Source organism: Lycorma delicatula, chromosome 2 (assembly GCF_047948215.1).
Source record: "Lycorma delicatula isolate Av1 chromosome 2, ASM4794821v1, whole genome shotgun sequence".
NCBI lineage: Eukaryota > Metazoa > Arthropoda > Insecta > Hemiptera > Fulgoridae > Lycorma > Lycorma delicatula.
Genome location: NC_134456.1, coordinates 55695491 through 55713609, shown reverse-complemented (window position 1 = coordinate 55713609; position 18119 = coordinate 55695491).

Sequence of the window (18119 nt, the reverse complement as noted above, 5' to 3'; positions counted from 1 at the left end):
AGCGGTAACAAAAAGGATACTGAGATACCTGGGCCATATTTACACAGAATGGATTAACAGAGAGTAAATAAACAAACATTCATTAAACTCTGGAAAAAAAAGAGCAACCATGGGTACGTATAACGGCGAGGAAAGTAAAGAATTACACAAAAATGAAATGGCCGGAAAAAAGAAAGATAAAAACACGCGGAAAGGATGAAAGAATATATATTGAGAGAAAATAAAAATAAAGAAGAAGAAATGATATTTGCTTGCTTCATTGTTGTCCTAACTTAAAAAAAATAAAATTAATATATTTTAGAAGTAAAAAATATAAACAAATTAAAAAAATGTATATATATATATATATATATATATATATATATTTATATATGTGTGTGTGTATGTGTGTGTAAAAGAGGAAGAGGGTTTTTTAAATTCACTTCATTAAAGCGAAAACTTTAATGAGTTGAATTAATGTATTGTGAACTGTGAGTGTCTATTTCTGTGTGAGCTGGGTTTGAACTGATTGATTATGAACATCTAAAATGAATTTCTAGATTTTTTGAGTTCCATTCCGAGTTTTCGAAGGTTAAAATTGTTTTTTAAACCTGTAATTTTTTTTAATTTCATTGTAACAAATGTAGAAATCAACCTGATTTTTGGTGAGAATAATTTTCATGTCAATAAACCGATTTCTTGATTTTTGCAATTCGTCCTTGAAAGGGAATGAAGAAAGGTAAAAAAATTTTTGAAAAACGATTGTAAATTTTCCCAATCCCGACTACAGTAAACGAGATATTCAGTAGATCTGGGCTTGCAAATACTCTTCAGATAAATATTTAAAAACCAGTTTCGGTTTTTTTTTTAGGGATGTGAAAGTATACGGCGCTGTGGCTCAACGAATACAGCCACTGTGACCATTACTGTATTTGTGACTGGCTGTACCTGCCTCCAATTACCTGACTAATGAATATAAAACAAAAATATTGACCACTACGGGAAACGCAAGTAACTATTTAACTATTTACCGCGAGCTGAGACAGGAAGCTAGTATGTATATATATATAAATTCACACACACACACACATTCATAAATGAAAATAAAGTATGAAAATGTTTAAAAGAAACTTTTTCAACTGAGAAAAAGTACAATTTAGCAAATTCTCCTTTCTCAAAACGATCTATTTTTCTGTATGAGACCATCACACTTAAAAGCCAACAGGGACTCGCATAGGTGAGCAAATCAAAAATTTTAAATGGATATTTTAAGAAGCAATGAAAAAAAATTTTACTTCAGGCTACTAAGGGCTACGTAACCGTTTACATACACCTTACTATTATGTTAGGTATGTAACCAAAATGGCAGTCATTTAAGACTATTTACAACTTTTTTCAAAAGTGACCTACATTATATTCCAAGTAGTAATTTCATATCTAAAAATTGAATGAAGGTAAGAGGATTAGTTAAATTCTATTTCTTTATTTTTTGCTATTAGGTAGCTATTTGAGAGTTACTTATAAGATTACAGAATGTTAAAAGAGGCCTCATCTCTTAGAAACTGAATGCATATATTTGTTAAAATGCATATATTGATGTGAGATGTATAAAATAATTATTAGATATTGTTATGATTGGAGCTGGAGTGAGAAGGACTGTTTATTGCCTGCACATTTGAGTATTGCCAATCTCTGTGGAATTTAAACAAGATTGCGTAATCATATTTCGTTTGTTAAAACGCGGTTACTGTTGAAGAACGTATATTCGTGATGAAAACTTACTTAGAGACGAAATCTCATGTTGTATGTCGGCGAAATTTCAGGAAGAGATTAAAAAAGGAAGCGCAAGTGAAAAATCTTACTCAGAAATTAATTAAAATATTTCACGAAACAGGTTTGCTGTTAGATCAGAAACATGCCGACACAGGTCAGCCTTTTAATTGTACAGGTCGTACAGGACATTAATGCTGCAGTTAATTAAGATCTCCTCATAAATTTTTTACGAAGACTAAGTCAGGAAAAGTACATTTCACTAGGTTCAGTCACACTGCAGCGAGGAGTATGTTGAAATGTTATTCGTATCGAATACAGATTATCCATGAGCTAACTAATGTTGATTATGCTAAAAGGATTCATTATCGTCAACGGTTCAGGAACTTTGTCAGAGGTAACACTGGGGTTTTAGATCAAGTGTTTTTCACAGATTAAGAGTGGTTTCATCTTGGTGGGTATGTTAATAGTCAGAACTACCGAACATGGAATACTGAAAGCCCACAAATTTCTTTGAATCTCCCCCACCCACAAAAAAATTGGCGTATGGTGTGCGGTTTTAAGGCGATGAATAATAGAACCCTTGTTTTTTGGAAAAACTGAGGATGCTTCCGTCCATAGACAAATTAATCAACTATTCATAGGGTTACTACAAGAGGATGAGTGTGACTGCTAGTTGTAACAGGACAGCGCCACTTATCATAGAGGTTGCTCTACTATGGAGATACTACAGGTTTTTTCGTTAGAAGAATGATTTCTAAACGATTGTGGTCACGAACATCTCCTGATCTAACTAGTTCAGACTTCTTCTTTCTGTGGGTAATTTTAAAGAAAATTTTTATTGGAGCAATCCATACATCCTGCAGTAATTGAAGACAAAAATTACCGAACACATTCAGGAAATAGATAAGCAACCGCAGGCAATTCACGGAGCTCTACGTCGCAGAATACATGATCAATAATAATCATCGTACACTATGCAAAAATAAACATATGACAACAATCAATGAAGGATTCAACTCGCATGTATGATTTCTGAGGAATGGAATATTATAAATAATTAATTACTGCGTGGTGGCGGCGGTAATGTCACGCCATGCGGCTACGATGTCATTCCATCCCATATCGTGGCGCGTTTACACAACTTCCAACAAAAACAGAAATGTTGCCGCCTATTGTAAAAGGTCTCCCAATTATAGAAACTTGCTGAAAAAAGCATCAAAATTTACAAAAATTCTATCTTCTACAAAACTGGATTTGTTTGTTGTTTAATAGATAGAATAAAACTTAGTGACAGTCAGTAATAAAAACTTACCTTTAAAAACACTATTTCTTTTAAAAAAATCTGGCAAAGAATGTAATAATGATGTCATTTCTTTTGATCTAATGTATGTGCGCAGCAGAATTAAAACAACTATCATAATTACATCACACGCTTGACCAGTTAATTTGACCAGTTTCCATTAATATTTTCAGAAATTAATTTTAATTACTTTAATATAGGCCTAAATGTACTACGTTTCATGCGATAAGAATTACAAAAAATTCATTTAAAAACCCAGTAAAAATAAAAGATCATAGAATTTCGGTAAAAGAAAAGCGTTATTTGAATAGTAATTTAATTTTTTTTACATAGTGTAACTATTTTTTCTGTCCAATGCAGATGTAAACAATCCGGGTAGTTAATCGTCCGAAAAATTGGGGTTTGGATAATCATCGTCCTATTTTAAATTTGAGTAACTTTATGAACAGTATGTTTAATTTTAATGGAAAAGAAGAAATGATATCACCTTTTTTTTTTTTTTATACCTATTTTTATTTGAAAAGAATATGTCGATTAATTTCGTACCAGTTTTGTATAATTTCCGTTAAGTGTCAAAATACGTTTGTTTTGAGTAATTACGTAATATTATTATATTAAATTGCCATGTACTTAACAGAAAAAAAAAATTAAAAACTCCCCTTATTTATCATTGTGAATGTCAATAAGCGGCAATATCTCTTAGGATTCGTTGAAAAAAATCGCGATCTTGGTAGCACTGGCGTCGAATAAACTGAAACGGGATACGATTCAAGCAGTGTTCTACAAGGTGTTTGTTTTATTCCGTTGTTTTACCCATCTCCAAGCAATTTCTGTCGTTTAAGCACGAGCCCCTCTTTTCTGGTAAACTAAATTTTCCGAGTGATTGACCGTTTGATGGTTATAATTATTCGGTAGGTTTCAAATGCGAGCCACTCGTCTGAGAAAATTACCGTTCCGGCCGGTTATAATTTGCTATGAGAGGCAGTAACGTTTCTGCACTTCTGTCCTGTACAGCGACCAGAAAACATTCTTTAGGTTCACGGCAGATACAGCTTAAACTCATTGCTGAGGTATATCCTCGGATATTATGATTTTGACGTGAGAACAAGTTTTCACCGAGCTCCCCGATTACAAGGGATTGTTTGTAATATTGTGGGCAAAACTTTACTCACAGTAAATGCGTCGATCAACATTTTGGTACGATTAATCTCCATCTCCTGCAGACAAAATTTGACGATTATTACCCTCTTCACCCAACAGTAAGAAATAAAATCTCTTTTGCGGAATGGTAATCTAGATACGACAAGGAAAGTTTCCTGTTTAATTTAAATTTAAATGATTGAGTGTCGTTATTTTTTTTTTACATATTAAAAAAAAGGTTAACCGAGATATGTCATGAACGTATACGATTAGCCTGAAAGAAAAAAATTAACATTTTATTTGTTAATAAAACGACAGATGGCAGTAGTGAGTGTTACTAGTACAGACTGTAGTTTCACCTTACAATTTTTTTTTTTATTGTCTTCAGTCATTTGACTGGTTTGATGAAGCTCTCCAAGATTCCTTATCTAGTGCTAGTCATTTCATTTCGATATACCCCCTACATTCTACATCCCTAACAAATTGTTTTACATATTCCAAACTTGCCTGCCTGCACAATTGTTTCCTTCTACCTGACCCGCTAATATTAAAGCGACTATTCCAGGATGCCTTAATATGTGGCCTATAAGTCTGTCTCTTCTTTTAACTACATTTTTCCAAATGCTTCTTTCTACATCGATTTGCCGCAACACCTCTTCATTTGTCACTTCATCCACCCACCTGATTTTTAACATTCTCTTATAGCACCGCATTTCAAAAGCTTCTTATCTTTGCTTCTCAGGTACTCCGATCGTCCAAGTTTCACTTCCATATAAAGCGACGCTGCAAACATATACTTTCAAAAATCTTTTCCTGACATTTAAATTAATTTTTGATGTAAACAAATTGTATTTCTGACTGAAAGCTCGTTTCGCCTGTGCTACTTACGGTATGAACAGATTAAACTCGTTATCTCAACCTACCGGGTTGGACTTGTAGTGAACGCGTCTTCCCAAATCAGCTGATTTGGAAGTTGAGAGATTCAGCGTTCAAGTCCTAGTAAAGTCACTTATTTTTACACGGATATGAATACTAGATCGTGGATACCGGTGTTAAACAGATAAAAAGAAAAGAAAAAAAATTCGTTTTCTTAATGTACATGCATTTATTATTACTACACTTTAGATTATGTCATGACTTGTAGTTCTCTTGTTACCTGGAAAATACTCATTTCGTTTAAGCTTTAAAAAAATAATGGGCATCCATCAATTTACTGAACCTATTTAATATTTTTAGTATTATAATTATTAATTTAAAACAGGTCGTAAAAGGTAGGTTTATAATGTTATATATGCAACTACATAATTTCACATTATTTATTTCAGAGAACATACTTATACGTTTACATGTGTATATTTTATTTAATTTTTTTTAACACAACAATTATATACTGACAGGAGTGGCACTCAATCTTATATACGAATATATTACGTACATAAATGTAGAAAACTGTTGTTCGGCCCTTTTTTGGTAATCTTAAATATTTGGTGTATATATATATATATATATATATATATATATATGTATATAAACTTAATTTATTTTCTTTAAATAATAGTTTAAATAAAAATTAAAAAAAAAAACTTTAAGGGAAAATTATTCAAGAAATCAGTTTTAAAAAAATTTCGCACTGTAAGGAAAGTATAGCAACTGTGTCTTCATTTTTTTTTTTTTTATTTAATTTTTCAAGAAAATATATGAAAAATTTCTTACGTATTAGAGTTTAAATCCCTAGTTAAGACTTAAAAAGTAGTAGTCGGTAACGTCAAGAGTTTAATACTGAAAAAAGTCAATTTTTGTGATTAGTTTTTAGTTCACACTTTATAAATAAATATTAGCAACATTTAATAGATTCCTTTTCTTTTTTATTTCCTTGTACGAAGTAAAGACAGTACTGTGATCGCGAAAATCTCGGTTTAGATTTCAACAGAAATATCCATTTTGACTATAGCTGAATCCATTTTGACTAGTTTCGGCGTGACGTCTGTACGTACGTATCATGCATAAATCAAAAATGATTAGCCGTAGAATTTCGAAATTTTGGATTTAAGACTTTGGTAACATCTAGTTGTGCTGGACACACAGGTGTCTTAAAAATATATACTTTATATAGTAATTATTATATTTATAATAATTATTACTTTAATATGTACTTTTGTAGCTTCTTACCTGCTTATACGAGGTATAACTGAAATGTAAAATATGCATTCACACATAATCGATGGATGAAACAATTACTTGATGAAAATCCATCATGACAAATAAAAATAAATAAATGTTATTTGATTTTCAAAAAATTATTTTAATGAAACCACAACAGCTGTTCTGTAAATAGTATCTTCCTCTAGTGTTACAAACAGAATACTAAAGCTAAAAGTACTTACAACGAAAAAGGTAAATGCAAAAACCACAAGCGATAAAATGCACAGAGACAAAGAAGAATAATATGAAGTGCATACATGCAACTCTAATATAAAAATTTAACAGTAAATACAATTTAACAGTAAATATTTTCTAATTTCAAAATACTTCATGTTGAGAAAAAAGATTTCACACTACCTCTTAGGGACATTGGAAATGAATAAACTTAAAAATTTTAATTTACTTTTAAGTAATCGATTAGACTTGAATAGTTCGCCGTTGTTGAACTTATGGATGTGAGATGGGCTTCTTATTTTTTTGTAAGTACCTCCTTTTTTTGAGTTGACCAATAGTATTTATTGTTAAATTTATATACGTATTACTGATACATGCGTACACTGCCTATTGTTGCTCTTTACTCTTTACTAGTATATACTATATCAGTAACTACTATGCTACTATGTAAATAGCAGCTATAGCTACTACTATAAAGGAAAAAAATATATATCGATCAAAAAAATTAAAAAAAGGTCTTCTTTTAACTTTTCTGACTTTAAGTGGAAAAATCTTTTTTAACGATAAAAATTTTTAAATAAATTGTAAAAATCACCAAAAAATTTCTTTTTCCAATGCTCTCAAGTTCAAAACATTTATTTTTGTCAGATGGACATTTGTACGTATGTACAGTATGTACGTACGTATGTATGTATGTCTTATAAATCTGAACCCCGCTGATCGATTTTCTTCAAACTTGGTAGAAAGGTACCTAGTATTAAATTAATTTTTTGCAAAAATTGGAAAAACGGGGGTATGGGGTATTTTGACCAAAATAAAATTTCAAATCTATACTAGGACACTTTAGAAATAAAAATTTCTTTCAAATTTGAAGTTTTTTTATCAAAATGACAAATTACCATCAATTTTTATTTAATATTTACCCCTTCCTAAAGTGACTATATATTTTTGCTTTTTCTTACCCATATATTATGCTTCGGTAAAAGGCTTAATGGGAATTTTTCCCCATTTGTATTTTCTAATACAGTGGGTGAATCAGTGAGTGTTTAAACAATAATAGAAATGGTTTGCCCATCCCACTCCAATAGTCTGTGGTAAAAAAAAAATATATCTTTTATAACCTAAAATAACTTAAAAATTTTAAATTTAAATCCATCTCGCAAGTTACCCTTTGCTTTTAAAATATTTTTTTTTTGTCTTCAGTCATTTGACTGGTTTGATGCAGCTCTCCAAGATTCCCTATCTAGTGCTAGTCGTTTCATTTCAGTATACCCTCTACATCCTACATCCCTAACAATTTGTTTTACATTTCATATTTTTTTAAATATAGAAATCTTAATTTCTTGATAACCCTTACGCCTAAATATTTCTTGAAAAAACAAACAAATTAGCCCAAAAATTTCATCCCGTTCCTAGAAAAATACAATTTTGTTTATTTAGAATTATGGCTGTATCTATGTGATTTTAAAAAGTCATATTTAAATTTATTATTTCCCCTTAGGGATTATTTCCTTGAAAATTAATTTTACTTGAATGCTTCTCCTTGAGTATACGGAGCCCCCAAATTGAACATTTTTTTTTTTTTTTTTTACTTGCCTTATTAAAACTCCCAAAGTTTATTCAATTTTTTTTCATGTGTGTCCTCAAATCTTGCATCCTTAATTTAACATACTTCCTAATATTGCCGCCGATCGATAAAATTTCTCACAGTTACTAAGGTCGGGTGGCAATACATTATTCCAGCATTATTTTTGCAAACATCCCCCCGACCGGAGTAAATTAAGGGTGCGGATATAAAAACAACAAAATCTGCAAACCGAATATGCAGGGTTTAAAATCCAAATTAACCTACTAATTAAACTCGTGCAATATATGATAATAATCTGATTATTCTATGACTGAAAAGTATAAAGCAAGTTTTTAAAAATCTTTAAAAGTTTCTTTAAAGTATGTTCTTTTGAGCGTACGGAAAATATACTGTTGGTCATACAGATATATATCATATCACAATATTTACAATTTATGTACGCCTTGTTTATTAAATTTAGAATCGTTGTTTATTATTTTCTTATAATTATTATTAATATATTTAAGTAGTTTATTATTTGTAGTATACGCGGTGTTATGATAATTTTTTTGTAAAATCTTCTGATTTTTTGGCGTGTATTCATTTTTTATATGTATTTTTTCTGGTAATAATTTTATACTGTTCATCGTATTAATTTTATTATATATTCTATGTTACAATTTATTTATTGTATTAGTATTATATCCATTTGTATGAGCAATATTTTAATTATTATATAATTTCTTATAATATAATTTCTTTATAATTATAAAGGTTAATTTCTTTATTTAGGGAAACTTTATCTATTTTAAATAATATAGTGTGACAATATAATTATAATTCCTTTCCTTTACATATCTTTGATAAATTACCGTAGTCTAATAAATAAATATAGAATATTTACGTTTCTTTTTAAAAATAATTTTTTTTTTAGATGTTTAACGATAAAGTAACTACACCTTCCTATATGTAGAAAATTTACATTTTAAATCCTACCCAAAACAAATTCGATTAGTTTACTACCAAGTTTTGTTTTTAAAATTAATATTTTATTTGTACTCTAAAAAAATAGATTATATTACAATTTCCTCGTCCTTTTTTCTTATACAAATATGAAGTTATTGTAAAACAATTAAAACTACTAATTATCCTTTGACACCTTAATGGCCCAATAACTAAACCTACCGTATCTCCGTATCTAGCTCTTAGACTCTTTACCGGAGGTCATCTTGCGAATGAGCGAATGTGTTGGACGTCAGTGTGCAATACTCTTTGGACGGTATGACTTCCGAGCAGACCTTCTAGATATTGCGATAAACAGGTGCATTCGGAGGGACTGCATTATCCTACTAGATGCTATCCAAATCATCGTGTTGGGAGTTTTGAAAGTGTAGAGAACAGGATTGTGCGTTATTTTTTGGTATAAATAGTCTACCTGAGGGAAAGGGACGCAGCCAGCAATCTTATAGGCTCCTGGTGAAGAGGTGGGGGACATCCAATATGGCCGCCGTAACGTAACACCAAAGTCTTGAAATTCTGTAGGTTAGTGGTGAAAAAAAGACATTAAGGTACTACTTGTGTTATTTTTTAGGATTTTGGCTCATCTATCTACAATAAAGGGAGAGTATTTTTTTTACCACTGAAAAAAATGAGATTTAAAAAAGAATAATACAGATTCCTGAGATGAGGTTTTTAGGGGCATCGACTACTTTGGTCATTAGCCCCATCCCACTTCAAAAAAAAATTAAAAAAGGGTTCAATATTTCACATTTTCATGTGTCGAAAAAAAAATGAACAAAATTTTACTTTTCTTATAACTTCTGATCCAATAAAATTACTTTCTAGGCTTTCCTTTCGGCCATCCTTTTTTATGTTTCTCCATTCTTCTGACGGCCTCAACCTCTGATGACAGCGTATCTGAGGCCTCAAACATGGCATCGTCTTCCTCTATTTCGGATGCCAGTGACGTTCTTCGACTGATGTCAGTTGATGAAACTTTCGCCGGTGCTGTTAGCATCTTTGCTAAAGAATCTAAATTAATGTGCGATGATGTCTCCGCGGCGGATGAGCCGGACTCTATCTCTACTGCAGTACTGGGTCCAGCTGAAATAGATGCTCTCACCGAAGCTGATCTTTGCGCTTTTGGAGGCTCTATTGGTACAGGTTTTATTTCATCTGCGCCTGGTGCTTTTTCTATAATAACTTGCACCTCCATTTCCGCAGATTCAGGTTTTCTTGTCACAATTTCTTTAGATTTGTGACTACACGACGGAGCGATCTGTTTCTCTTTGTCAGATAAATCAAGATTTTTAATTCTTACACAAGTTGGTGACTTTACAATCGCAGATTTAGGTGTTTTTTTAAACGGCGTTGGTGTGTCTCATGTCAACAGCGTCAGTTCGGGGATGAGCCTTCTCATCTTTACTTTGTTTTCTCCGATGAGTCGACTCAATCTTTGAATCAATGATTCTTTCAATCATCGTCGCAAGACTTGGTGCTATCGTGTTAAGCAACTGCTCCACATTAATATTTTTAAATTAATCTGACATTTTGTAACAAATTTTAGTTTTGGTACGCATAGCGAGTCCATTAAGTTTAGTAAATCGATAACACCATGATACCCCCTTCGAAATTGTGAAATTACCGTTAACAAGTTGTTTTAACCGCGTATGTGCGAATCATTTTTGTTGAAATCGCAATGCCATTTTTCGATTTCAACATTTCACTTTCTACTTCTAGCCACTTCGAACGTTTTCCGCGTTTTTGCGTTTCCCTTTGCACAGTTTTTTCAAAATGTCCTGATCTCGTCATGTTTTAATCATTTTTTCTGTTAGTGGTGGTCCAAAATGTCTTTTAGCGTTCCTATTCTCACGTTTTTCTGTATATTTCACATCCTGCAATTTATAGTTTTGGATGATGATACGAACGTCATCTGTTAGTACTTTCCATAGTACTAACGATAAAAACACAGTATACATACATTCGTAAACTCGACTCAGTAATTCATTAATCGGGTGAGAGAACTTCAGCAGGATTCCTCCAATGACAGCCCGTGTTATGCGAGAAGTTTCAAGAAGGTCAAGAACGCTGTTGCGTTATCTCTCTCAATAAAGTTCTTAATATATCTGAAGGAGTGCCACGATACACATCTTTAAAGTCAACGCGCAAGGCTTTGAGAAAAAAAAAATAATCGAAACCTTTACGATAAAAGACGCACTTTATCTTTAAGGCCTATTTTAAGGGCCTTATACACCAGTAGCAAGGTATGTTACTCTTAATTATCGCTTAAATAACGACTTACGTCCAGTCTATACCAATTAACGTTATCATAAAACTTCAACATGTGCCATAAAGAAAAACATTAAAAAAAAAACTTATAACAGTTACTGTTTAATAAAAAATTCCTATTTCAATTGCAATATGAAAAAAGAGCGCAAATGTGATCAGATATTTACAGCCCGAAAGTGTTGAAAAAGTTTTTTTCTTTCTTCTTTTAGTTTCTAACAGTCAGAAGACTGCATAACATAGAATTTAGATCTTCGGTAAGACTGTAGATGCAGTCTAGATACAATATCTTTTCAGTTTAGCAAAAAGCAAATAAATATGTGAATCCAGAGAAAAAAAAAAAGAAACTAAAATGAACATTCACTTAAAAACAGAATTCACAAGTTATCAGTTCACCACGGAGGAAAATTACAAAGAGTTAAAAATAGGATTTCTTTTAAAAAAGTTCATTTTTCTAATATAATAGCTACATGCGAAATTTTGTCTGTCTATTTGCAACAAGATCACACGAAATCCTACCAACCGATTGCTTTCAAACTGTCAGGAGACATTCGTGTTATCCCAGAGAAGTTTTTAAGCAACAGCTTGAGGACACAGCCCAGTTGGGGGTGAAGTTGTGAATTTTTTTTTTTTAAATACGTAAAGCATTTTTTAAATGATATATTTGGTTATGTTTAATCACGCATAATTTTTTCTTAATTTTAATAAAATGTTAAATTTTTAGAGGCTTTACTTTTTTTATTTCTACAATAAAACTGAAAAAATGTATTTTTCTTATAAAAATATTTAAGCTTATGTAATTCAATTAATTTGCACCGACTTGATTTTATTTGTTTTTAACAACGTCAACCTTAATTAAAAAGGCAGAAAGACGTTTAGACATTTTAGAGAAAATTTAATAACATAACTTTAGGTAAACTCTTGTCTCAGTTATAGTTTACAGTTTTAAGTTGATCTGATATTTAACCGTATCAAATCCGGCAATATCTTTAAAAAATATACAACAAATAGAAGTGTTAAAAATGACGTAAGATCCAGTTTCGCAAATCATAAACGTAAAATGTCTTCTTATTTTCGCAGTCAACAAGTGTGAATATAACATTGTGTAACCAAAAATGCATAAGGTAGCAAATCTAATAACATGTTAAATAACAATTCAACAGTAATTTTTTGAAATAATATTAAAAATAAGACAAACAAAACATCCAGGTGGAGGAGTGTTTATATATTTTTTTTTAAAAACGTTTTATTATAATGAATTTCCTTCAGAATATGAATCCAAATCTGGACTTACCTTTACAATACTCAAATTAGTGAGGTTATCATAATATGCAAGAATATTAGCTTTAGTCGTATAACTCGAGATCGTGATACATATTTTATAAGCGCAAAATTTATTTTTTTTATAATTATAGTTCATGGTAAACGATTAACTTAGGATAAACAGTAAAAACGTTATTAAATTTGTGATAATTGCGGAAACACCCAATTGCTTGACAAATTTTATTATTCTTTTAAAATAATATTAAAAGACTTTTATTGTTGAAAATGATGTAGTAGAAAAAAGCATAAGAGGTAACTCAGCGAACGAACCCATTCTCTGAGGATTATACTTGATATCTAAAAAAAAAAAACCTACACAAGAATAGTTAATCACTAATAATGCTTTTCAAATTTATATCCACCATACGCCTACTGATAACCTTGCAGACATTTTTTATTGACGGATGACTTATGAATATTAAAAATAAATCGTTATACTCGTTTCTTTCATTTAGCGTATTCCATACTTAAAATTCATTCTATACGCATACCGCTGAAAATCAAAGTAAAGAACGACCGATGGCAGATAATATTTTATTTTTTAATCTTTTCTAACTAAATATTAAAAAAATATTAAGAATCTTCGATCGAAGTTGAAGGCTTACTGCATTACTTAGTTCATAAAAATAAAATAAAAACAGATAAAATAATAAAATAAGGATAAACACTATTTTATTTAGATTACTTACCTAAAAATATATATTCTAAGTTAATATTTGGTTAATAAGAAAATAATGGAATAACTGGTTATTAATCTATATGTATTTAAAATAATTGGCAGAAATCTTGACAGAGCCTCCCAACCACTAGACCGATAGTAGTACGGAAATAGGGGTACGTCGTCAAAAATGACGTCCTTCCAAGATGGCGGACGGCCGCCATCTTGGAATCCATGATGGCGACCGTCGGTTATCTTGGCGGCCATCTTGTCCGCCAATTTAAGATAGCGACTATGATGGTGGACAAGATGGAGGTGGTCGGTCATCTTGGATAGTGACGTCAGTGACGCCGTAGCCCGCCAAGATGGCGGTGGACGGCCATCTTGGATTGTGACGTGTTTTTTGACGACGTACCTCGAGTATGATCCTGGTCGTCCATGCGACAGCGTCGGGAGGCGCGCGTCACAGAGTGAGGATCTCGTCGTGGATCGTGCACTGTGAGGCGGCGGTGTGTGCGCGTGCGTGCGTCAGCGGACAGACGTAGAGAAAGATGTTTACAGTGCGGGACGTGGCGCTCGACTGAAGAATTGTGGATCCGACGCGGTCTGAAGCTGTCCAATCGCAGCGTCGGGAATCAGCTCGCACGAGAGATAAATTCCATTATTGCCTTATAAATACCAAACCTGGTATGAACGGGCTATCTCGTCTCCATTCATGTTTAACATAGAGTCGATGCAGCAGTCAATATAGTCCGTATTGTCTGCGCCGTTTTAGTTCATCAGGTTCACTCGTCGCTACACAAAACCTAAACAAACATTTCATCGAGTGTAAGCGACACGGTGCACAAAGGATAAGATTACCCGATCCTGTTAAAGAATGGGAATGCGTGATGAAGTTTAGGGTCTACTCGTCCACACTCTACGTTCCGTATGCGGTGTATGCGGATTTCGAATCTTTTGTTCATCCGATGGACACTGCCACCCCTAATTCTAACGCTAGTTTTACCGATAAGGTAGCCCATCATCTTCTATCCGGTTACGTCTATGTAATCGATGACATGTTGTTCCCCTATTTGAAGGACATAAAGAGATGTCCCGTAAAGAAATTAATGACAACATTGTACGACAAGGCACGATATGTTTTACATTACAGAAACCTAAAGTTATACACTCGACTAGGACTGAAAGTGAAAAACGTTTACAGAGTTCTGGAATTCTCCCAGTCTCCTTGGTTGAAACCGTACATCGACTTCAATACTGAAACGCGTGCGCAAGCACGAAACAGTTTTGAAAAGGACATTTTCAAGTTAATGAACAACGCGGTGTACGGCAAGTCCTTCGAAAACGTACGAAACAGAATAGACTTCAAACTGGTCACTAACGAACGTAAGCTGGATAAGGTGATTGCAAAACCGATAGTTAAGGCTCGGTACATCTATAACAAGGATCTCGTCGGGGTAAGTCTGAAGAAAACGGAGATATTCCTCAATCGTCCGATCTACATCGGTTTTACCGTATTGGACATTAGCAAAATGAATATGTACGAATTCCACTATGACTACATGGTGGAAAAGTACGGTCATAATATAAATCTTCTAATGACCGATAAAGACAGTCTGATGTATCATATCGTGACCGATAACGTTTACAACGATATTCTTCACATTATCGATCGCGACTTCATATTACCCTTGCGATCACGTATGTTTTAGTAATACCAATAAGAAACAACTTGGTAAATTCAAAGACGAAATGAATGGAAAAGCTATTCGTGAATTTGTTTGACTTCGTGCTAAGATATATAGCATTCTCGATTTCAACAAGAAGGAGAAGAATTTTGACTTGTTAATAGAAAATATATTGTGCAAAGTGCTTATGATCCCGTACGCGCTTGTGTACATAATGGAATCATTAAAAAGACTTTTTTTGTACAGATCGTGTCTAAAATCTTTTGCAATGGATACTGTAGGAAAACCCTTTGCAAAATTATTGCAACCCTTTGCAAAATGACGACAACACTCCACAAAAGAGACCAAGTATCGTAAACAAAGTGCTCATAGCCAACGGACATGACTATTGTAGTCCAACAAAACCCTAGTAGTCCTCGACCATGACTATTGTTCATTTTTTTATCATGCGGATATATATTGACTTACGTTTATTTAAAAAAACCATTATGTAATAAATTATTGATCACGACTATTGTTCATTTTTGTGCGGCTATATATTGCCTTTCTTTTATTGTAAGTGAAAAAATTATATGTAAAAAATATGAAATAATATGAATAATTTTTTTAAAAAATTACTTTTCTGCGGTAGCCCAATACATCTCGTCGACAGACGGGACAATTTCTGCTGTACCTCGCTAATTTTCGCATACAGCCTTCGCAGTATCGATGACTGCAAACCAACAACTCGACAGTTATTGATTCTGTTAAACAGATCGGAAATCTGTCGGTTGATGAATTTCCATCATTGACCTCAACAGACTGGCTTGAATTAGCGTCGACCTGTTGTAGAATTCTATTTAGAGTTCTACAATGAGATCGACGTGGACATGGTGTCGAACTAACATTCACGACTGTGACCTCCGGAAGACGACACACTCGAACATGTCGACGTCGACATTGATGTCCACGACGAACACAATGATTGGTACTACTACTCTGTCCATTAACACCATCGATAATTTCATGTATGTTTTGTAATTCATTATCTGGTAATGGCGATGATGGTGGCTGATTATCATTGTTATTGCTGTTGTTGTCGTTCGGACTGAAATCCGTTACGGACCCATCGGATTCTGCATCTTCTTCTTGATGGTTAGATGGTGATGCTGATGATGGTGGTGGCGGAGCATCGTGGTTGAAACGAACAACTAATCGCATTGCCCGTCGTCTCGCCCTGAATATCCCATTCATCAAGTCATTCGACGCGTGTTCGACTTCAGTGCTAACCCGGTAGTGCTTCGATATATATATATATATATATATATATATATATAAAAATTAAATGAACGTAAATGAAAGTCTGATAAAACATTAAAAAACTGAACATTACGGAACTTCACAAAATGTAACCTTCCACTTTCTAATCACAACGTAAAAAAATGCAATTGTCAGAACAGCACTACCTATCAGATTTAATTCAATCTACTCCCTAAACACAGTAGTTTGTTCAAAATACCCCTAACCTTCTTTTTACTGTTCATATCGAGGATTTCTGTAACTTTAAACCTTCTTCGAACCATTTTGCAAAAGTCGTAAATTTTGCATAAATCATTCCAGTAGTTTTTACTCTATAGCGATACACATACGAACATTGCCTTTTATATATATAGATTTTCACATTTTTGCTGCGTGATAATATAATTGATAATTAATTATAACGTACAGAGGTTCTCAATTCGGGATTTTATTCTGTATTCAATGAATCTTTTTTTATTAGCGAACAAATTTCTATGGTGGTCCATTAAGAAGTTTTTTCGAGATAACTTAAACAGAAGATTTTTTGGGCGCAGTGTTTAATTTAAATCAGTTCCGAATTATAAGTAAATTTGAATACAAAAAGAAATGATATGAAAAGAAGGGTTTCAATTGAAATAACTGGAAAAATGTAAACATATCTTGTACTGTACACATAAACATAAATAATTACAAACAAAGATGAGACCAAAGAAAATTAATCAAGTTCAGAACATAACAGCATTAACATCAAAAAATAGTATTATCAATTACACAAATTTACATCTATTACATTAATCAAACAAAGAAAAAATCAAAAAACCATCAAAAGTAAGTGGCGAAATAAAATGAAAGCAATGCACAACATCTTAGGGTAGTTGATTCATCTCAAATTCCGGAAAACTCACAGATTTAATATATGCAATCCTTTCGTAGCCCTGCAGGCCGTGGTACGTGATAATTTGTATAACCGTATAACCGTGATAATTTGTTTAAGGATGCGCACCTAGTTGTGGAAAACTCCGTTACCAGGGGAAGCCCGCAAGGTTCCGTTCTCAGTCCTCTTCTGTGGAACCTGGTATTCGACGGATTTCTGGGATTGAAATTTCCAGAAGGGGTCACGGACCAGGCTTTCGCCGATAACTGTATCCATTTAGTTTGTGGTAATTCACGATCTTAGCTAAAATACTGGACGCAGGCAGCCTTATTCACCGCAGAGAGCTGGATGGACATACAAAATTTAAAGATTTCTGTGCCCAACACGAAGTTTATGATTCTCAAGGGTGCAGAAAAATTATCGTACAATCGTAACCATCCTATTAAATATAAAGGCTGTGTAATCAGCCGATTTAGAGTTCATAAGTGTTTTGTTTGATGAAAATTTGCATTTTAGGAACCACATTAGGCAAGTAGCGGCAGAAGCCATCTCCGTGATGCACAAACTTAGGAGGATTGGTCGGAAAGACTATGGGTTATCAGGCTGTCAAATGTACATGGTGTTCCGAGGTACGCTGCACCCATTTTAGCGCATAGGTTGGATATGAAGAGAGCACTTCTTCAAAATTTAAGGAGTGCCCAGCGCATAGCCTTAATTGTATGGTGTTTTTAGAACAACCTCCTACGAGGCTACCACCGTATTGGGAAAGGCTCTGCCAATCGATTTAGTGGTGAAAGTTCAGGCAGCCATGTGGAGATTGCAAAGAGGCCGGGAGGCTGAGATATTTGGGATGCGGTTTCGAGCCCTGGCAGTTCCTG